Source organism: Coenobita brevimanus, chromosome 13, assembly GCF_032717465.1.
Source record: "Coenobita brevimanus isolate Jiangsu-jjx chromosome 13, ASM3271746v2, whole genome shotgun sequence".
NCBI lineage: Eukaryota > Metazoa > Arthropoda > Malacostraca > Decapoda > Coenobitidae > Coenobita > Coenobita brevimanus.
The window spans coordinates 33,283,019-33,303,684 of NC_136966.1; positions in this window are offsets into that span (position 1 = coordinate 33,283,019).

The window sequence follows — 20,666 nt, forward strand, 5'->3', positions numbered from 1 at the left end:
CACTGACATACTTCTCTGTTATTATCATTAGGTATTAGTGAGCACCCCACGACATCCTTTTGCCCACTGTTGTCCGATTTTCATGTACCAGCGATAAGCTAGGAGACACCGTGCCCTACCATGTAGACACTCTGAGGCAGGGGTTCTCAACCTTTTTTCCAGCAACAATTCCCTGAGTTATCAGACCATTTACCCTTACCCCCAGTACTCTGACACTTAATATACAATCCTAATAGAAAAGACTATTCCATCTTTGAATGGAACTACAATGAATGTTGGCAAAAAGTTGAATCATAATCAATGTACAGTGATACTACAGCATAGGGATGTGAAAATGGATTACCTTTCAACCAAACATAAATACATCGCATCAGAAATGCATACGCCTTACTATACACAGACAAAATACACACACATGAGCAATGTATACGCCCAATTACATACATACATACATACATACATGCACATAAAAACGGGCACGCCTTATTAGACACAAACATACCAACAACATGTCCTACACTTCACTGCAAGGGCTGTGCCTGTTTTGAACAAACAAATTTTTCATTTCTAAGTGCAGTATTAGTTAGACATGCTCGACAGTCATGTTCCGCATTAAACCGTGCTCAGTGTTAGTTTTCATGTTCAACAGCTTTTGAAATTCTTGCTCACACAGGTCAGTACTAGGGAACATTAGCAAAGACCTCACAGCAACATCAGCTACAGCAGGATATAACTCACACATTTTAGACAAGAACTTAGTCAAGGGAAGTGTTTCAAATGTATATTTTGCAACAGTCTTTTACCAACTGCTGAAACTCTCCTATCATGTTAAAAGAAGGTGCATATTAAGAATTTTTTGTTTCATCTCCCGTACTTCGGGTAAATAACACTGCAGCGCCGTCCGCAAGGAAGAAATATGTGTTCGCGCAAGGTGCACGAAGTCTACAATAGGTTTCCAGTGCTTTTAATTTTACAAAGTCCCTTAGTAAGGTGTTCAAATATGCTATAATATTTATATTTGTTTATCCCTTTCCACAGCTCCGGTTTCATGTTATATGATCTTAGCTGGTCAATAAAATAAATCACTGTGGTAAACCGGCCTTGGAAGGAGAAATTTAACGTGTTCAGACGTAAGAATATGTCCTTCAAGTAGGCCAGCTTAAAAAACCACTGGTTATCGGATAATTTTTTGGTAAACCCAAACGACTTTGTCTTGTCACGTATGAAGAACAATAACTGTAACTCTCCTCTTTCAGCGATTCTTCTCTTGATACCACATTTTCCCCTGACAACCAATGAACCTCGGTGTGAAACGACAACTTTTCTTCATCTGTTTTAGATTCTAGCTGCTGTAGGTGGAAGCATCGTGTATTTAGTGCACTTGATGATATATGCTATGTGCACAACATCATCACGTACTAATCTTAACTATAGTGGGAGAGTATTAGATGCCAGAGCATATCTGCAAAACATATGCTGAAGATTCCTTGTTTTAGGATCTGCCTTACTCTTCTGCGAAACCATGATTGATGGCCAGGCATTGCTAGTGTTCCGTCACTTGTGCATGCACATACGTTTTTCTGGGAAAATCCTATTCTCAAAAAATATAAGACTTGTGGAAAATGTCTTCACCTCTTGTGGTCGACTCCAAAACACTGAAGGACAAGAAATTCTCCTTGAAATCTCCACCAGTGATGCATCGTACAAACACCAGGGCCCATATTCTCGTCGGTTAAGGGAGCTCCCTAACACTTTTTGAAATCGATTTATTTTTCTTATTAGACCTTACTATAATGAGTTGCATAAATCCTTCCTACATCGTCTTGTTCTGCATAAATTGCGTAGAAAAAATATTTATCACACTCATCCAAAAATTAATTTCTAAGGAAGAGAATATGAGCCCAGGAGTTGGGCACAAGCAGCCATGTCTGTCGACTCAAGTTGGATTGCAGATTTGCCTAATATGGTCTTTTATTTCAACAGTCACTTGTTTGAGACTGCAGACATATCTAATATTCGTCGATGGACAATTTCATTTGAGAGGAGTCATGATGTGAACTTAAGCTCAGAATCACATCCTTTAACACAACGGACAATATCTAAGTAAGCGATGAATAACATCTCCGCAATATGAGTTTTATTGGATACTATATATATATATATATATATATATATATATATATATATATATATATATAGAGAGAGAGAGAGAGAGAGAGAGAGAGAGAGAGGGAGAGAGAGACCTTGAAAAGTTAAAATGAAGGTCATGGATTTCCAGAGGGCTATAACTTGAAAGCGGTTGAAGATAAAAGATATTTACTATTATGAACATACGAGAACTCATAATATGGGCTTTCATTTGGCACCAAGACCTTTGACCTTGAATGAACTTGAAAGGTCAAACTTAAGGTCACGGATATTCAGGTGGCTATAACTCGAAACTAGCTGAAGATAGAGATACTTACTATAATCAGAATATAGGAAAACCCATATGGGTTATTAATTGGTACCTTGACCTTTGACTGTAAGTGACCTTGAAAGGTCAAACTCAAGGTCACTGATATTCAGGGGGCTATAACTCGAAACTTGTTGAAGATATAGTTACTATGTTACAGGGAGTCTTATAAGGGCTTTCAATTGGCAACATGACCTTTGACCTTGAGTGACCTTGAAAGATGAAATGCAAAATCACGGATTTTCAGAGAGTATAACTTGAAAACATTTGTGCCATTACCATTTGTGCACTGACACTAAATGACAGAAACAATTCTGTATTTAACCTCTGTCGTGCGCATGGCCTCATATGAGGCAATATGCAGGCCACCCCTGGCCGCACTGATCGCCTCATAAGAGGTGCTTGGTCTCCACGCCATAGGTTGAAGCACGAGGAAACTTCACTGGTTTCCATGGAAACGTTGCCTTTCCCACTACGCCATCAGAGCTGTTGCCAAACCCTGCCATACAGCATTTGTTAAAAACTGCATCTTTAGTAATTAAAATATACAGGCCATCCCTGGCTGCGCTGATCGCCTCATATGAGGCACTTGGTCTCCGTGCCATATTTTCAAGCATGAGGAAGTGCCAGTGGTTTCCATGAGAACGTTGAGTCTCCCTCTATGCCAGCAGGAGCTGTTGCCAAGCCCTGCCACACCACAGTTGCCAAATACCACATATTTAGAAATTCACTTCTCATTTGTAGTCCTGCAATGGTGGATTCAGGCTCGTCTACCTCCCACGGTGCTGGCGACTTATCACAGCCCTCACACCCACCCAAGAGGCGTAAATTACAAAAAGATGAGGGTGATGAAGAGTTCGAGCTCAGAAACACTTGATCTCATGACAAAAAATCAACTTAATATTAAAAAAAAAGTCCTAAAATAAGGACTCAGAGAAGATAATTAGGTTGATAAGATTTAGAATGGTTAGGGTTAACAGCAATAAATAACTGCTGTTGGACGAGGTTTGTTGTGCTTAGCACCACTTGTTAGATCTACTTCAGAAATATGGCTGGTTGGTCAGCTGTTGGCTGAGTTTTCCAGTGTGAAGCGGCCTAGTTATGGAGAGGTCTTACGATTCCTGTGCTATCATGAAGAAAAAACATCCTTGAAGACTTATGTTACTTTTACAGCAAAGCAAGTGGCAAAAATCTGTTTTAAAGCCAAGATTCCACTTACTGATTACTACCATCTTCTAGTAAAGGTTAGGAAGTTACACTCTGAGAAAGTTGAAGAAAACCAAAACAAGTTCTGGAAAAGCACTACAAGACTGAAAACTGTTCAAAAAACGTCAAAATGAGCTTTTTTATATCTCCCACTGCGATGCACTCAGCCTGATGAAGATTAAAGAGAATCGGGATTTTCTCATTGCTCAGCACCAACCTGGCGGACCAGGAATCATGACCATAGGTGACAGAAAATGGTGTAAATGGGAAAAAAACAAACGAAAAAAAACAGGAGCAACATAAAAAACGGAAGATGCCATCCATATAAGAAAAAGCTGCCTTGGCTGGAACCTTCGTCAAGCTCTAGCAGTCCCGAGTCAGACAGTGAAGATTCATTTGTGTCATCACCTCTGCAAGAACCAGGGCCATCTACCAAATAGTTAGACATATTGTGGTTGTCAGTGGCCAGGTGGCTTCGGCTCTTTTCAGGACCCCAGTCAGTGATCTAAGAGCAGCTCATATATTTGTACCTTTTGCATTCCATCTTGGCTACAATATGAATAAGCTGGCTCTCAGCTCAATCACTATCAGAATGGAATGGAATGGTCATCTTACAGTGTTGGATGCAGAACTGAGGGTAAAAATTTGTCCCACTTTTACTCTCGTTCTTCACTGGGACGTCTGACTCCACTGGTCGGGATGTCGTTAATTGTTTACCGATTCTGGTCTGGAACAGAGTGTGCCTTAGGACTGAACAAATCCTGCAAAGGAATCTTCCATTCCTAGCTTGGAGAAATCGCATTTTAAAAATTATGTTGGGGTCACTGTTCGATTGCATGGCTCTAGAAAAACGTTTCTTTCTCCAATGAATTATGGAGTTCTGGCAAAGACTGGTCGGAATAAGTTCCAAACTTTACTAAAAGGTGAAAGAATGAGACTGGAGGTTGAACCATGGCGAGATGATGCTTGAACATTCGCTCAGCAACAACTCCGCGTCCAGCAGCCTCGAATTGATCATATAGAACTTATGGAGTTAATGGTTTTTTTTTGGGAGAAGTGCCTACTGGATGCCTAGCTGTTTCTTACTTCTACGATGGAACACATTCTATCCATTTCTCCTTTCTCTGAAATCTCCATTCTAGGAGATTTCAATGTTCACCACCACCTTTGGCTCTCCTCTCCTTTCACGGATCCACCTGGTGAACAAGCCTACATCTTTTCTATCCTTAATGACCTAGAGCAGCTTGTACAGCACCCTACCCGTATCCCTGACCGCCTTGGAGAGAGCTCCAACATACTTGACCTCTTCCTCACAATTAATCCTTCTGCTTACTCTGTTAATCTTTTCTCTCCGTTGGGCTCCTCCGATCACAACCTTATTACCTTAACCTGTCCTATCACTCCGGTAATGCCTGTGGACCCTCCAGGGAAACATCGTCTGTGGCACTTTGGAGCCGCGGACTGGGAGGCCCTCAGGCAGTACTTCTTTGATTTTCCCTGGAATGATTATTGCTTCCATGGCCGGGAGCCATCTGAGTGTGCCTTGCGCATTACGGAGGTTATTTTCCCAGGCATGGAAGCATACATTCCTTTCTCATATCTTTTGACTAACGCAAGAAAGCCTTGGTTTAATCACGCTTGTTCTAATGCTGTCCGCAACAAGGAGAGGGCGTACAAAAGGTACCGGAGCCAACCCACCTCTGAATCACATCATCTTTACGTTTCTGCCCGGAATTGTGCTAAGTCTGTTCTTCGCTCTACTAAAAATAATTTCATCCATACTAAATGCTCTCAACTCTCCAACTCGAATTCTTCCCGCTCCTTCTGGCACCTTGCCAAAAATCTTCCTAACAACTTTACCTCATCATCCTTCCCTCCTCTTTTCTACTCTGATGGTTCTGTAGCTATTTCTTCTACTGATAAAGCAGATCTCTTTGCACAGACTTTCTCCTCCAATTCCACATTAGACGATTCCGGTGCTGTTCCTCCATCACTTCCCCCCTCTGACTTCCTCATGGCTGACATTAAATTTCTTCACTTGATGTATTTTCTGCAATCAATGGCCTCAGTAATAACAAGGCATATGGGCCTGATGGGGTCCCTCCTCTTGTTCTCAAGAACTGTGCTTCTGTGCTTACACCCTGCCTAGACAAACTCTTTCGCCTTTGTCTGTCAACTTGTACCTTTCCTTCTTGCTGGAAGTTTGCTCTCATTCAGCCAGTCCCAAAGAAGGGTGACCACTCCCAACCCTCCAACTATCGTCCAGTTGCTTTAACGTCCTGCATTTCAAAAGTTTTTGAGTCAATTCTCAATAGAAAAATTTTAAGGCATCTTCCCTATCACAACTTTCTTTCCGATCATCAGTACGGGTTCCTTCAGGGACGCTCCACTGGCGATCTTCTCACCTACCTTTCAGACTCCTGGTCATCCTCCTTTCGGGACTTTGGCGAAAGCTTTGCCATTGCACTTGACATCTCAAAGGCTTTCGATCGAGTCTGGCATAAATCTTTAACTTCCAACCTGCCCTCCTACGGTTTCTATCCTTCTATCTGTGCCTTCATCGCTAGCTTCCTTTCTGGTCGTTCTATAGCCACTGTTGTAGACGGCCATCGTTCTTCTCCTAGATCTATTAACAGTTGTGTTCCTCAGGGCTCTGTCTTATCACCAACTCTCTTCCTTTTATTCATCAATGATCTTCTAAGCTGTACATGTAACCCTATCCACTCATACGCTGATGACTCCACCCTTCACCTTTCCATTCGGTTCCCGCAACGCCCATCTCAACAGTTACTTCAACAAACATGGGATGAGGCTATGGCACACCTAATGTCTAACTTGGCTCGTATCTCTGACTTTGGTAAAAATAATATGGTTGTTTTTAATGCATCTAAGACTCAGTTCTTACACCTATCAACCCGACAAAATCTTCCACAGGTATACCCACTAATGTTTAATAATATTCAGCTTAATCCTGCATCATCCTTGAACATGCTTGGGGTTTCATTTACTCGGGACTTATCTTGGAAAGATCATATTACATCTCTTGTAAAATCTGCTTCCAAGATTGGGTGTGCTAAGCCGACTCCGCTCTTTCTTTACCCCTGCACAATTGTTGATTCAATACAGGGGTTTTATCCGCCCCTGTGTGGAGTACAACTCTCGTGTGTGGGGAGTCTCCCCACTTACAGCTCTTCTCAATAGGGTGGAGTCAAAGGCTTTTCGTCTCATTAACTCTCCTCCTCTTACTGACTCCCTTCAACCTCTGTCTCTTCGCCGCACTGTTGCATCTTTATCTATTTTCTATCGCTACTTTAATGGTCACTGCTCCTCTGAACTGTCTGCTTGCATTCCTCCACCTCTACGACGGGTGCATAGCACCCGTCTGGCAGCAAACTCTCATCCCTTTTCTGTCCAACTCTCTAATGCAAGAGTTAACCGTTACTCCCAGTCTTTCATTTATGCAACAGGTCAGCTCTGGAACTGTCTCCCTCTGTCTGTATTTTCTGCTACCTATGATCTCCAGTCTTTCAAACGCAGTGTGTCCAGGCATCTCAAAATGATCGGATCTTGAATTTGGCTCTCTATTGTATTTTGTTTTTCTCTTGGAGGGAACTGTTACTGCGGGCTCATGGCCTTTGGTTCTTTCTTCCTCGCATAAAAAAAAAATCCATCAAGCCAGATGGATGGCAAAGGCCATTTATGCTTTAAAGCTGTGGCTATTCAGGCACCAGTTTTCTGAAGCGAGAGACCGTCGTCAGTTCACCAGTTGCAGACAAAACCAGATGGAAACTTTCTGGAACAGTATCAGCAACCTGTGTTTGTCTGTCATCCAGCACTACATTTGATTTGGTTCACTGCTGACAAACCTTCAGCTGCTTCACATATGGACCTTACTTTATTGCAGAAACTTCTGCTTCAACAGAATGCCGTCAACAGCTGGAAAAAACCTTCCGGAGCTGTTCACCACCAAGACCAAGGAAATAGCACTATAGTGGAAACTTGCTTTGAATTCCTATTGGATGATCCAGGGCAATGGCAGGAATCGGACCCCTACATGGCTGGAAAGGCACACGTGGATAGCCTCAGGGTAATCAACAATACTACTGAGCATGGTGTTTCGATGATCACAGGGTTAACGAGCTCAGAAAGGACGAGAAAGGAGGATCAGATGCAGTGCATGCTCCAGGTAGCCGAAGAGCACCCCCGACTGTACCCGATAACAGCAAATAAGGGGGACTTGCTACAGTTGGTCAGAGGGGTTGGATATGATTTTGTGGAGTTATGTAGAATAGAAGATATACACACTAAAGTAGACATGTATGAAATATACTGTATGTGCAAATACGCATATGGACACATACATGGTTAATTGTTGCTGTGAAAATATATGTCAAAGTTAATCAGTATTTCAAATCTTTTTAAAAAATGACATAAACTTTGCGCAAACCCTAAAATTTTTGGAAATGGGTTGAAACTTCCACAGGATTCTTGTCTCATGAAGTGGGATCGATTGACAAGCTTCTTGAAAAAAAAAATATAGAAAAATATTTTTCATAATGAAATCACGATGCACCTTAATTTATCTATCTATCTTTATATATTTATATCTATATCTATCTATCTGTCTATCAATCTGTCTAATCTATTTATCTATCTGTCTATCTATGTATGTATCTATCTATATATCTTGAAAAAAATGTATAGAAAAATATTTTTCATAATGAAATCACGATGCACCTTAATTTATCTATCTATCTTTATATATTTATATCTATATCTATCTATCTGTCTGTCTATCAATCTGTCTAATTTATCTATCTATCTGTCTGTCTATTTATGTATGTATCTATCTATATATCTATATTCATCTGTCTATCTGTGTATCTATCTATCTATCTATCTAATTATCTATATCTATCTCTATCTATCTATATCTGTCTATCGATCTATCTATATACATTATATATATATATATATATATATATATATATATATATATATATATATATATATACTGGGGCTGAGGTACGAATAAATATGTGTGTGTAGATGAGTAAATTGGGAGTGTTTCGTCATGTCACGGCTACCTCCCTTTCTTTGGGGGAAGCAGCCTATATATATATATATACAGAGAGAGAGAGAGAGAGAGAGAGAGAGAGAGAAATAGACAGATAGATATACATAGAGAGAGAGAGAGAGAGAGAGAGAGAGAGAGAGAGAGAGAGAGAGAGAGAAATAGACAGATAGATATACATAGAGAGAGAGAGAGAGAGAGAGAGAGAGAGAGAGAGAGAGAGAGAGAGAGAGAGAGAGAGAGAGAGAGAGAGAGAGAAATAGACAGATAGATATACATAGAGAGAGAGAGAGAGAGAGAGAGAGAGAGAGAGAGAGAAAGAGAGAGAGAGAGAGTTTTTAAAATAAGAGAACAGAGGAAGGAAAAACAAATAAATAAAAAAAATAATCCATACACCAGATTACTGGTGTCCTCTGTTCATAAAATATCTGTAACAGTTAGACTTGAACAGCTGTAGGTTGAAGTTTGGAGGGAAACAACCCTGGGGAAGCGAGTTCCAGAGAGTTGCAGTTCGGGGAATGAAAGAATTCTGATAGGCAGAAGTTCTGCAATATAGCTGGGTGACATTCCAGTCATGATCGCCACCAGATGCCTGTGTAGCACGAGGGAAGGCATGGAGAGGTGGCCTCTTGGACGCAACTTCGTCTGAGCTTTTGCCATAAAAAATATATGTAAAATAATGGAAGGGAGGCAACATTACTTCTTACTTGTAGGGGAGGTAATTTTTTTGTAATGGTATGGTTGTTAATAATTCTAACAGCTTTATTTCTGAGTTTTGTATAGTTGTTTTAATGCAACCTCTCCACATCCATTCCACAAGGGTGAGCAATATTCAAGCTGAGAGCGCATATGACTCTTATAAATTATAGCTAACTGCTCGTCAGTGAAGAAGTTACGGACTCTGTACAATAATCCAAGTTTCTTTGAGGCGGTTTTAGCAAGTGATCTAACATGAGAGGTCCAGCTGAGGGCAATGGTAAGTGAGACGCTGAGAATTTCAATACTTTTTGAGATGGGAATATTGGTAGCACCGAAGGTAATGTATCTGGCAATATCTGTCTATTAGTGAATTGTATATATATATTTAGTTTTACTAGGATTCAGTGAGACGAGGTTGTTTTGTCGCCATTCACTGATCATATATAGGTCTTAATTTATGGAGATGGCTGTACTGAGTTGAGAGGTAGAGATATTAGACTTTGTAAAAGGGTGTCTGAGTGTGAATGAACAATGTAGGGCTGAGTCATCTACATATGAGTAGATGGGATTGTGGGTGACAGATAAGAGATTATTAATATGAACCAGGAATAGGGTTGGTGCCAGAACTGATCCCTGTGGCACGCCGGCGATAACTGAGTGGAAATTGGAATATACATCATCTACTTTTACTCTTATTTTCCTGTCACTAAGATATGAGGAAAACAAAGGAACAAAAGACATTAGTCCATAGCAAGGGAGTTTGGACAGCAGGGAACGGTGCCATACTCTCTTGAAAGCTTTAGAAATATCGAGGGTTACTGCATGAGTTTCTCCATGTAGGTCAATTGATTGATGGATGGTATGAGTTAGGAGATTGAGTATGTCAATGGTGGATCTTTCGTGACGTAAATCATATTGTCTATCACTAATTTAGTTTTTGGATTCAAGATGTTTAACAATGTTCTTATTAATTAAAGTTTCAAATACCTTACCAAGAGAAGATGTGACAGATATTGGTCTGTAATCAGAGGGGTCAGAGGAACTTCTTTTCTTCGGTATTGGGTGGATATTGGCTTCTTTCCATGAATTTGGGGAAAAAGAAGTACGTATGCATAGTCTGAATAATTTAGCTAGAACAGAGGCAAGGTCAGGGGAACACTTTTTCAAAACAATTGGCGGAATTTCATCTGGGCCTGGAGCTTTGTTGGTAGGTAAATTGTCAAGGGTGGATTTTATGTATCTTGTCTGGATTCTAAGTGGGTCAATTTCAGGAGAGTCAAGTTCTAGTACTTGGACATTCTGGCTGGCATCCTCTATGGTGGAATTTCTGCAAATGTAGTGGCAAAAATATCTGCTGTCCCATACGGGTCATTTGTAATGTTGCCATCTGAAGATTTTAGTGGGGGAATGGAAGATGACTTGTTAAAGTTATTATTGAAAGAATTAAGAGTTGGCCAGAATATTCTATTGTCTTTAGGGTAGTTTTGATGCTTGCTTTTCAAGAAGGTTTGATTTAGCTAGATTTTTTTACAGCTTTTGCATGATTTCTTGCAATTTTAAACTAAGCGTGTGATTCAGATGTTTTTTATTTTAAGTAAGAGTTATATTCTAATGACTTTTGGGCTGTTGCTCTGGCACAGTTGCCATCAAACCATTTTGGAGAGTTCGATCTTTTAGTGAACTGTTGACTTGGTATGAATAAATCCATTCCAGTTAGTATTAAGTCGCAAATGTGCGTCTGGGTAGAACTGGGATCACTAGAGAAGAAAGTCTGCCATGGAATGTCAGCAAGATAATTTCTAAATCCATCCCAGTTTCCCCTATCAAAGTGCCATCGGGTCACCCTGACAGGTTCAGAACGGGGAGGTGTGAGGGGGTTAACTAATGAGGCTTTGATGAGATTGTGGTCAGAGGATCCAAGTGATGACAGTACCTCTATCCTTTATTGATCTGGATTATTTGTCAAGAATAAATCCAAGAGACAGGCATTATGGTCAGGATTATCAGGTATTTTGGTTGGTTGCTTTACCAGCTGGGTGAGATTAAACAATACTGCAAACAGCTCGCACTCTAGACCAGCGTTGTTAGTCCTGGCAGAATGCAATAACCATTCAACATCATGTATGTTAAAATTGCCCAAAATGGTAACTTCAGTGCACTGGGCAAGATTAAGGTTACTCAACTGTGTGGATATGGAATCAAATATACTGGGTTCCGAAGAAGCAATGGGGGAGAGATAGACTACACAAATATATTTGGTAGTATCTAGATAATTTAGTTTATACAATGGATAATCAAAACTGCATGAAGTGAAGTTTAAAATAGTGTCAATTGCATACTGGAATTTCATATAACAACAGGTGCTGCCCTTGTTACACAAGTTTGTAAGGAGATGGTAACCGGGAAAACAAAATGGGGATATATCAGTAGAGGGTGAGATTTGTGGTTCTGTGAGGAAAAGGGCCAAAGGGCATATGGACTGAAGGAAATATATATATATATATATATATATATATATATATATATATATATATATATATATATATATATACATACATATATATATATATATATATATATATATATATATATATATATATATATATATATATATATATATATATATGTATTCATATATATATATATATATATATATATATATATATATATATATTCATATATATATGTATTCATATATATATGTATTCACATATATATATATATATATATATATATATATATATATATATATATATATATATATATATATATATATATATAAAGACAGGAAGAAGTTATGGAAACAATGAAGAAAGTCAAATTGGGGAAAGCCCCAGGAATTGATGGAGTGTGTGGTGAAATGTTGAAGCATGGGGGAGAGATAGTAGTACAATGGATGTGGAGGATGTGCTGATTGGCCTGGGAGGAAGGTACTGTAGAGTCCCGGAGGATTGGTAGTCAAGTATAATTATGCCCTTGTATAAAGGAAACAGGGAAAAAGAAGTGTGTGGTAATCATAGGGGCAGCTGTCTTCGTAGTGTAATAGGAAAAGTGTATGGTAGGATACTTATTGACAGAGTTAGGGAAATAACAGGGGAATTAGTTGGACAAGAACAGGGAGGCTTTAGGAAGGGAAGAGGTTGTGTAGATCAGATATTCATTCTTAGATCTTTAGAGGAAAAGTCTCTAGCGAAGGGAACGAAGTTGTATGTGGTTTTTATGGACTTGGTGAAAGCATATGACAGGGTGGATAGACATGGATTGTGGAAAGTATTAAGAATATATGGTGTAGATGGGAAGTTGTTGAATGCTGTGAAGAGTATGTATGATGGTGCTAAGGCTGCAATGCGTGTGGACGGTGAGCTGAGTGAATTTTTCTCTTTGAAGGTTGGGTTGAAACAGGGATGTGTCATGTCGCCATGGTTGTTCAATCAGAACATGAATGAGATAATAAAAGCGGTACAAGGTAGGGCAGTGGATGTTGGAGTGGCCCTGGTGAGAGAGAGTAGTGTTTGGAAACTCCCTGTACTATTGTTTGCAGATGATACTGTGTTGTTGAGTGAAGACGAAGGGGAGCTGAAAGGCTTGGTGGAGGAGTTTGGGAAAGTGTGTAAGAAAAGGAATCTAAAGATGAATGCAGGGAAGAGTAAAGTGATGGTCTTTGAGAGAGGTGAAGTCAGTGAATGTACAGTGAGGTTGGATGGTGAGAAAATGGAAAATGTGAGTACGTTTAAGTACTTGGGTAGTGTGATGAGTAAGGATGGAAATTTGAAGGGTGAAGTGCTTGAAAGGGTACTATAAGGAAGAAAAGTTGCTGGTTCCTTGATAGTAGTGATAAGAAACAGGGAAGAGAGCATGGAAGTGAAAATGTTACTACATGACAGTATTGTGATACCAACTCTAACGTATGAAATGAATCTTGGACGTTCTTGGAAGGACACAAATCAAGAGTGAGAGCAGTGGAAATGAGATATTTAAGAGGAGCCTGTGAAGCCACATGGAGAGACAGGCTGACAAATGAGGATATAAAGGAGCGTTGTGGTGTGGGTGTGGATGTGATAGGAAGCTATAGCAGGAACACACTGAGGTGATTTGGCCATGTGGAGAGGATGGAGGGCGAGAGACTGACGAGGAGAGTGTATGTGAGTGAGGTGGAGGGGGGGAGAGGGAGAGGAAGGCCGAGGATGAGATGGAGAGATGGAGTGGAGAAGTATATGAGAGAGGGGGGTGTGAGTTGGGAGCAGGGCAGTGAAATGGTGGGGGATAGGGCGACGTGAAGGCGATTTGTTTGTGGCCACCCAGTACGGGATTGAGGCGTCTCTCTCTCTCTCTCTCTCTCTCTCTTTATATATATATATATATATATATATATATATATATATATATATATATATATATATATATATATATATATATATATATTGTTACATAGCCTATGATTTCATCATCCTTTGTATCATTCTAATGTACAGTATGCTGCATGTTTGATCACGATTCGCCTCGTGGCTTCCATAGTGACCAGGCTTGCGTCTTCTACCTCACTCCCCCCTTCTCCCCTTATAGTAGAGTAAGTCGTTCTTTCTGTTGTTCAGAGCAGGACTGTCAACTCTTCATCCCCTGTGCCTTCATTTCCGCGTCCTTCTTGCAAATTGAATCAAGCTCTGCCGGCCCCTATATAATGAGCTCAGTCTCTGCATTATTGCCACTTAAATCTACTCCTCATTTTGTTCACATCTCTGTCCTCCTCTGTATAGTGTATAATTATTTTTGTGAGTGCTCAGGAAGTCTCCAGCCATCTACCTGCTGTATAATTTAAGTATAAGTGTTGTTACCATTTTTCTTGTACTGTATGGCCTAAAGCGTTAACTCGTAGGCCTGGTAAGGTTTTTTGTGATTCATGTAGAGGTTTTAATGTCAGCCATTATTAATAATATTTTGTATCTGTAATAATATATCTTGCTTTAACTGAGCATTATCCGGTTTTCTCATTTATCAGGGCTGACTTAGATAAATTTGTTCTTGCTAAATTCATGTTAATAGAGGCTATTGCAGTTAACCATATATGTAACCTGTTTTGCCATTACATATCCTTATGAGTCCTGAATGTTTATTTTATTTTTTTTTTTTTTTATGTGACCGACACTGGGCATAGGCTTCACAGCCTGCTTTCAAGGCCCAGTAGTCCTCCTACGTACCGCACACCTCTACATGTCACCACTTCGGCGCTAACACCCACCTTCCATATTGAATACATGCTAGGGCTGTCTCATACAGGACTGGTGTATTGGTATTAGCGGGGGTATTTTTACGACATGTCAGCGGGCCTTCTGGTAGATCAGTAAAGTCTGATTTTATGAAATTCAAATCCATTAAACTGTTCCCTGCCTCAGCGAGATTTGAACCCGGGTCCGTCAGGACTGCAGGCCAACTCTCTACCGATTGAGCATTAAACTTTAACTTGTAATTTTACCTAACTCTTTTGTTTTGAACCTGGAACATTGCGGGACAGAAGTGATTTTGGTGTTCTCACTTGAAGTGTTCATTATCTATCTCTGTTCCGTAACATAAATTTGGCGACCTCTTATCAGGATATTCAGGATATTATCATAAGGATATTGCTAGATATTTTGTGACTGTGATTTATTCATGATGTCTACTATTACTACTCTTGATGAGGCCAAAGATTTTTTGTCAAAATGTGCAAACAGTGTGTGATGTAGAAAACAGAACAAAGAATGAACTTAAGCTTGTTGCTCAACAATTAGGAATTGCTGTTCGCTCTCATCATTCTAAAGATCAAATTGTTGACATGATTAATAAAAGCTTGTTTAATGTAACTCCTTCAGATGAGCAAACGCAGATTGAAATAGCTAAGTTACAGCTAGCCCTGCAGGAGGCTCGTGCTAAGAAGGCTGAGTCTCAGGCTGGTATTCAGGAGGCACAGGCAAAAATTGAAATTGCTAGGATTCAGGCAGACCATGAGTATCGCATGAAACAAAGTGGAACTGGATCATCTAGCTCTGATGATTTTGATGTGGCTAAAAATGTTAAACTTGTCCCTCCTTTTAATGAATCTGATTTAATAAAGTATTTTCAGTTGTTTGAGAGGGTAGCTACAGGTTTTAATTGGCCCAAAAAGTATTGGCCAGTACTCCTACAGAGTGTTCTCACCGGTAGAGCTCAAGTAACTTATGGATCTTTGCCTCAGGATCAATCTGATAATTATGATATAGTTAAGAGCTTGATTCTTAAGGTCTATGAGCTTGTTCCTGAAGCCGATAGAGTAAAATTTAGGACAACTTATAAGCAAGATAAGCAATCCCATGTTGAGTATGCAAAAATCAAAGAAGATCTGTTAGAGCAGGGGTTAAATTCTAAGAATGTAAATTCTGATTTTGATATTTTTAAGCAGATGATTTTGCTGGAGGACTTCAAAAGATGTATTAATAAAGATGTAAGCCTATATCTTGATGAGAAAAGAATAGATAATTTGTCTGATGCTGCAGTTTTAGCTGATGAATATGTTCTCACTCACAAGAGATATTCTAAAGAAAAAAGGAAAGCTGAGAGTAAGTACGTTGCGTCTACTCAGAGTACAGGTAACAGGAAACAGAATAAAAATGATGTTTCTCAGGAAGTAAATACCAGCTTCACCTCTAGATTTCAGAAAAGTAAATGTACTTATTGTAGTAAGCTTGGTCATACTACGGAGAAATGTTTCAGGAGACAGCGTGATGTGAACAAAAAGGAGTCTTTAAATATTCAGTCAATTGGTCTAGTGTCCACCCTTGAGAGTTCCCAGAATTCTTTAACCGAGTTAACTGAACCTGATTTGAGGGGTAAATTAAATTCTCATGACGAAGCTCCTCTTTTGAGCAGTAACGTGGGTGACACTCTCAAGAGTTCATGTGCTAATTTCCTGTCTGATGGTTTTGTCAGTCCTCTGGACAATGATGACAGGAAATCAGTTAAAATATATCGTGATACAGGTGCTTGCCAATCCCTTATGCTGACCAGTGTTCTAGGCTCTAATGTTAATTCCTCTGATGAAACTGTAATCTTACAAGGTGTAGGGAATAATTACTTCTCTGTCCCTCTGTGCAGAGTGAATTTAGAGTCTGGTTTTGTTAATGGTTCCGTTATGGTTGGGTTGGTTGAGACACTCCCAATGTCAGGTGAAATTTTTTTACTTGGAAATGATATTGGTGGAAGTCAAGTGTGTCCAGCTCCTCAGTTGTCCAGTGAGCCAGTGACTGCAACCCAGGATTGTGATGTCCCTGATGTGTTCTCTGCATGTGCTGTCACTAGGGCTAAGTCTAAGGTTACTGGTGACTTAGAGGATAATGATGATGATGATGTTATCCTAGCTGACACTCTTCTTGCTAATTTGGACCACTCATCAGATGAGGCAGCACCCCGTAGTGTTGATAATTTGTCTCGTCAAGAGTTGGTTGAGTTGCAGGTTGCTTACCCTGAGTTGAAAGGTCTAGCTAACTCTGCTTGCAGTGAGGAATAGTCAGCTGATGCTTCTACTTGTTATTCTATAAAGTCAGGAGTACTTATGAGAAAGTGGAGACCCCCAACAGCATCAGCCGACTGTGAATGGGAGGTTGTACATCAAGTTGTCATCCCTCGTGTTTGTAGGTAGGATATCATTAGAGTGGCTCATGATTCCAGTTTGGCAGGACACCTTGGAGTGAGGAAGACTGTGGCACGCATTTTGAAACACTTCTACTGGCCAGGTATCTTCAGAGATGTTTCCTGGTATTGTAAGTCTTGTCACACCTGTCAAGTTGTGGGGAAGTGTAATCAGACTGAAAAGGTTGCACCTGTAGTTCCCATTCCTCCTTTTGAGGTGCCTTTCACCCGTGTGTAGGTGGATATTGTGGGCCCTCTTCCTAAGACTTCTTCAGGATTTTCTTTTATGTTGACCCTGATTGATATGGCTACTCGTTATCCTGAAGCCATTTCACTTAGAAGTATCTCAGCAAAGAACGTGGTTAAGGAAATGCTGGGGTTCTTCACCAAGTTTGGTCTGCCCAAGGAGGTACAGCAGACCGAGGAAGTAATTTCATGTCAAATGTTTTCAAGCAGTCTCTGAAAGAGTTGGGCATCAACCAGATCACGTCTTCAGCTTACCATCCCCAGACCCAAGTAGCGTTGGAGAGATATCATCAAACACTCAAATCGATGCTCAGGAAATACTGTTTGGAACATCAGAAAGACTGGGATAAAGGTCTTCCATTCGTTGTATTTGCCGCAAGACAATCTCCAAATGAATCACTGGGCTTCTCACCCTTTGAACTACTGTTTGGCCATGAAGTAAGAGGACCCCTTAAGCTACTCAAGGAATGCTGGCTGTTGGAGGAAGATGACGTCAACCTGCTGCAGTATGTGATGAAGTTCAAAGAACGGCTGTCCACTGCTTTACAGCTGGCGAGAGAGATTTTAGGAGCTGCTTAGGAGAAGATGAAGACTTGGTATGATAAGAAGTCCAGGTTACGCCACTTTCAGCCAGGAGATCAGGTTTTGATTCTGCTACCGGTGCATGGGCAACCTCTTCAAGCCAAGTTTAGTGGTCCTTATTTCGTGTAGAAGAAACTCAGTGATGTCAACTATGTCATCGCCACACCAGATCGTTGAAAGAACAAGCAACTTTGTCACATCAACATGCTAAAGTTATATCACAGGCAGGACGAAAATAACCCAGTCTGCACTGTAGCTGTTCCACCCGAGTCTGCAAGTGAAGTTCTCCCATGCAGTATGAGCCTGAGTGATAGTTTGGGGAAGAATCCTGATATCATGAATGATCTCCAGACTAAACTTTCTCATCTAGCTCCCGAGGAAAGGCAGGAGTTTTCGGCATTACTGCAGGAGTACCCGCAAGTGTTCCGTGACACTCCAGGAAGAACCACTGTGTTGATGCATGATGTCGATGTTGGAGACGCAAAGCCAATTAAACTGCCTCCTTACTGTGTGAACCCAGTAAAAGTTCCTCTCATCCAGAAGGAGCTTGGCTACCTGTTGGACCACAAGATGATTGAGCCCTGTCAGAGCGAGTGGAGTTCTCCTGTCACTCTAGTCCCTAAGCCAGGTGGGTCACAGCGGCTTTGCATCGACTACAGATGTGTTAATCAGATAACCAAAACAGACACTTACCCTCTCCCTCGCGTGGAAGATTGCATAGACAAGATTGGAAAGGCTAGGTACATAAGTAAGTTTTATTTGTTAAAGGGATACTGGCAAGTACCTATGATTGAAAGTGCTAGAGAGATCTCATGTTTTGTAACACTAGGAAAGACTTTTGCATGTTTTGTAATGCCATATGGTATGAAGAATGCACCAGCCACTTTTCAGAAGCTCATGAATGTTGTAACAGAGGGTTTGGCAGGGTGTGTTGTTTATATTGATGATGCATTAATCTTCAGTGACAACTGGAAAGATCACCTATGCCATGTCAGTAAATTTCTTGAGCGTTTGGTTCAGGCTAATCTTGTAGCTAATTTATCAAAGTGTGAGTTTGGTCAAGCTAAAGTTCAGTACCTTGGGTACGTAATTGGTGATGGACACGTTGCACCACTAGGAGCTAAGGTTCAGGTTATAAGTGATCTTTCCAGACCTAAAAGTAGGAAAGAGTTACAAAGATTTTTGGGAATGGTAGGTTATTACAGGAGATTTGTTCTTAACTTTTCAATTCTTGTATCACCACTTACAGACCTACTGAAAAAGGGAGTTAAATTTGACTGGACCGATAATTGTGAATCCTCTTTGAGTAAAGTTAAAGCTATCCTATTAAGTCAGCCAGTGCTAGCTACTCCAAATTTTGCAAAGCCTTTTAAGATGGCTGTTGACGCAAGTGATACAGGAGCTGGGGCTGTTTTGCTGGAAGAGGATGATCAGGGTATTGAACACTCTGTATCTTATTACAGTAAGAAGTTCACTCCACCTCAGAAGAACTACTCAATTGTTGAGAAAGAGCTTTTGGCCTTGATTTTGGGTTTACAGCATTTTTGATTTTATTTGTGTTCTGGTTTTGACCCTATAGTCATTTATACCAATCATAACCCACTGAAATTCCTTAGTAAGTTTAAAGATAAAAATCAGAGATTGACAAGATGGAGTCTACTTCTTCAGGAGTATTCATTAGACATACAACATGTCAAGGGGAAAGAAAATGTTATTGCAGATTGCTTATCTAGATTTTAGACAGATTATTTTAGAGTAATAAGAAATTTCCTTTGTAAATTTCTTTTTCTTTGTGGGGATGTGTTACATAGCCTATGATTTCATCATCCTTTGTATAATTCTAACGTACAGTATGCTGCATGTTTGATCACGATTCTCCTCGTGGCTTCCATAGTGACTAGGCTTGCGTCTTCTATCTCACTCCTCCCTTCTCCCCTTATAGTAGAGTAAGTTGTTCTTTCTGTTGTTCAGAGCAGGACTGTCAACTCTTCATCCCCTGTGCCTTCATTTCCGCATCCTTCTTGCAAGTTGAATCAAGCTCTGCCGGCCCCTATATAATGAGCTCAGTCTCTGCATTATTGCCACTTAGATCTACTCCTCATTTTGTTCACATTTCTGTCCTCCTCTGTATAGTGTATAATTATTTTTGTGAGTGCTCAGGAAGTCTCCAGCCATCTACCTGCTGTATAATTTGAGTATAAGTGTTGTTACCATTTTTCTTGTACTGTATGGCCTAAGGCGTTAATTCGTAGGCCTGGTAAGGTTTTTTGTGATTCATGTAGAGGTTTTAATGTCAGCCATTATTAATAATATTTTGTATCTGTAATAATATATCTTGCTTTAACTGAGCATTATCCGGTTTTCTCATTTATCAGGGCTGACTTAGATAAATTTGCTCTTGCTAAATTCATGTTAATAGAGGCTATTGCAGTTAACCATATATGTAACCTGTTTTGCCATTACATTATCCTTATGAGTTCCTGAATATATATATATATATATATATATATATATATATATATATATATATATATATATATATATATATATATATATATATGTATATATATATATATATGAATACCACTGAGTAATGATAACACTGGTCAACAGCATTTTTATCCCATGAGTATTGACGACTTTTTTCATGCTGAATCAAAATATGAAATCAGATTTTTCCTATCAGGCTTAATTTTCTTGTGATGCCATGTTCATTATCTCTCTCTGTTCGGTAACAATATCATGAGATAAACAGTTCTGTCTGTC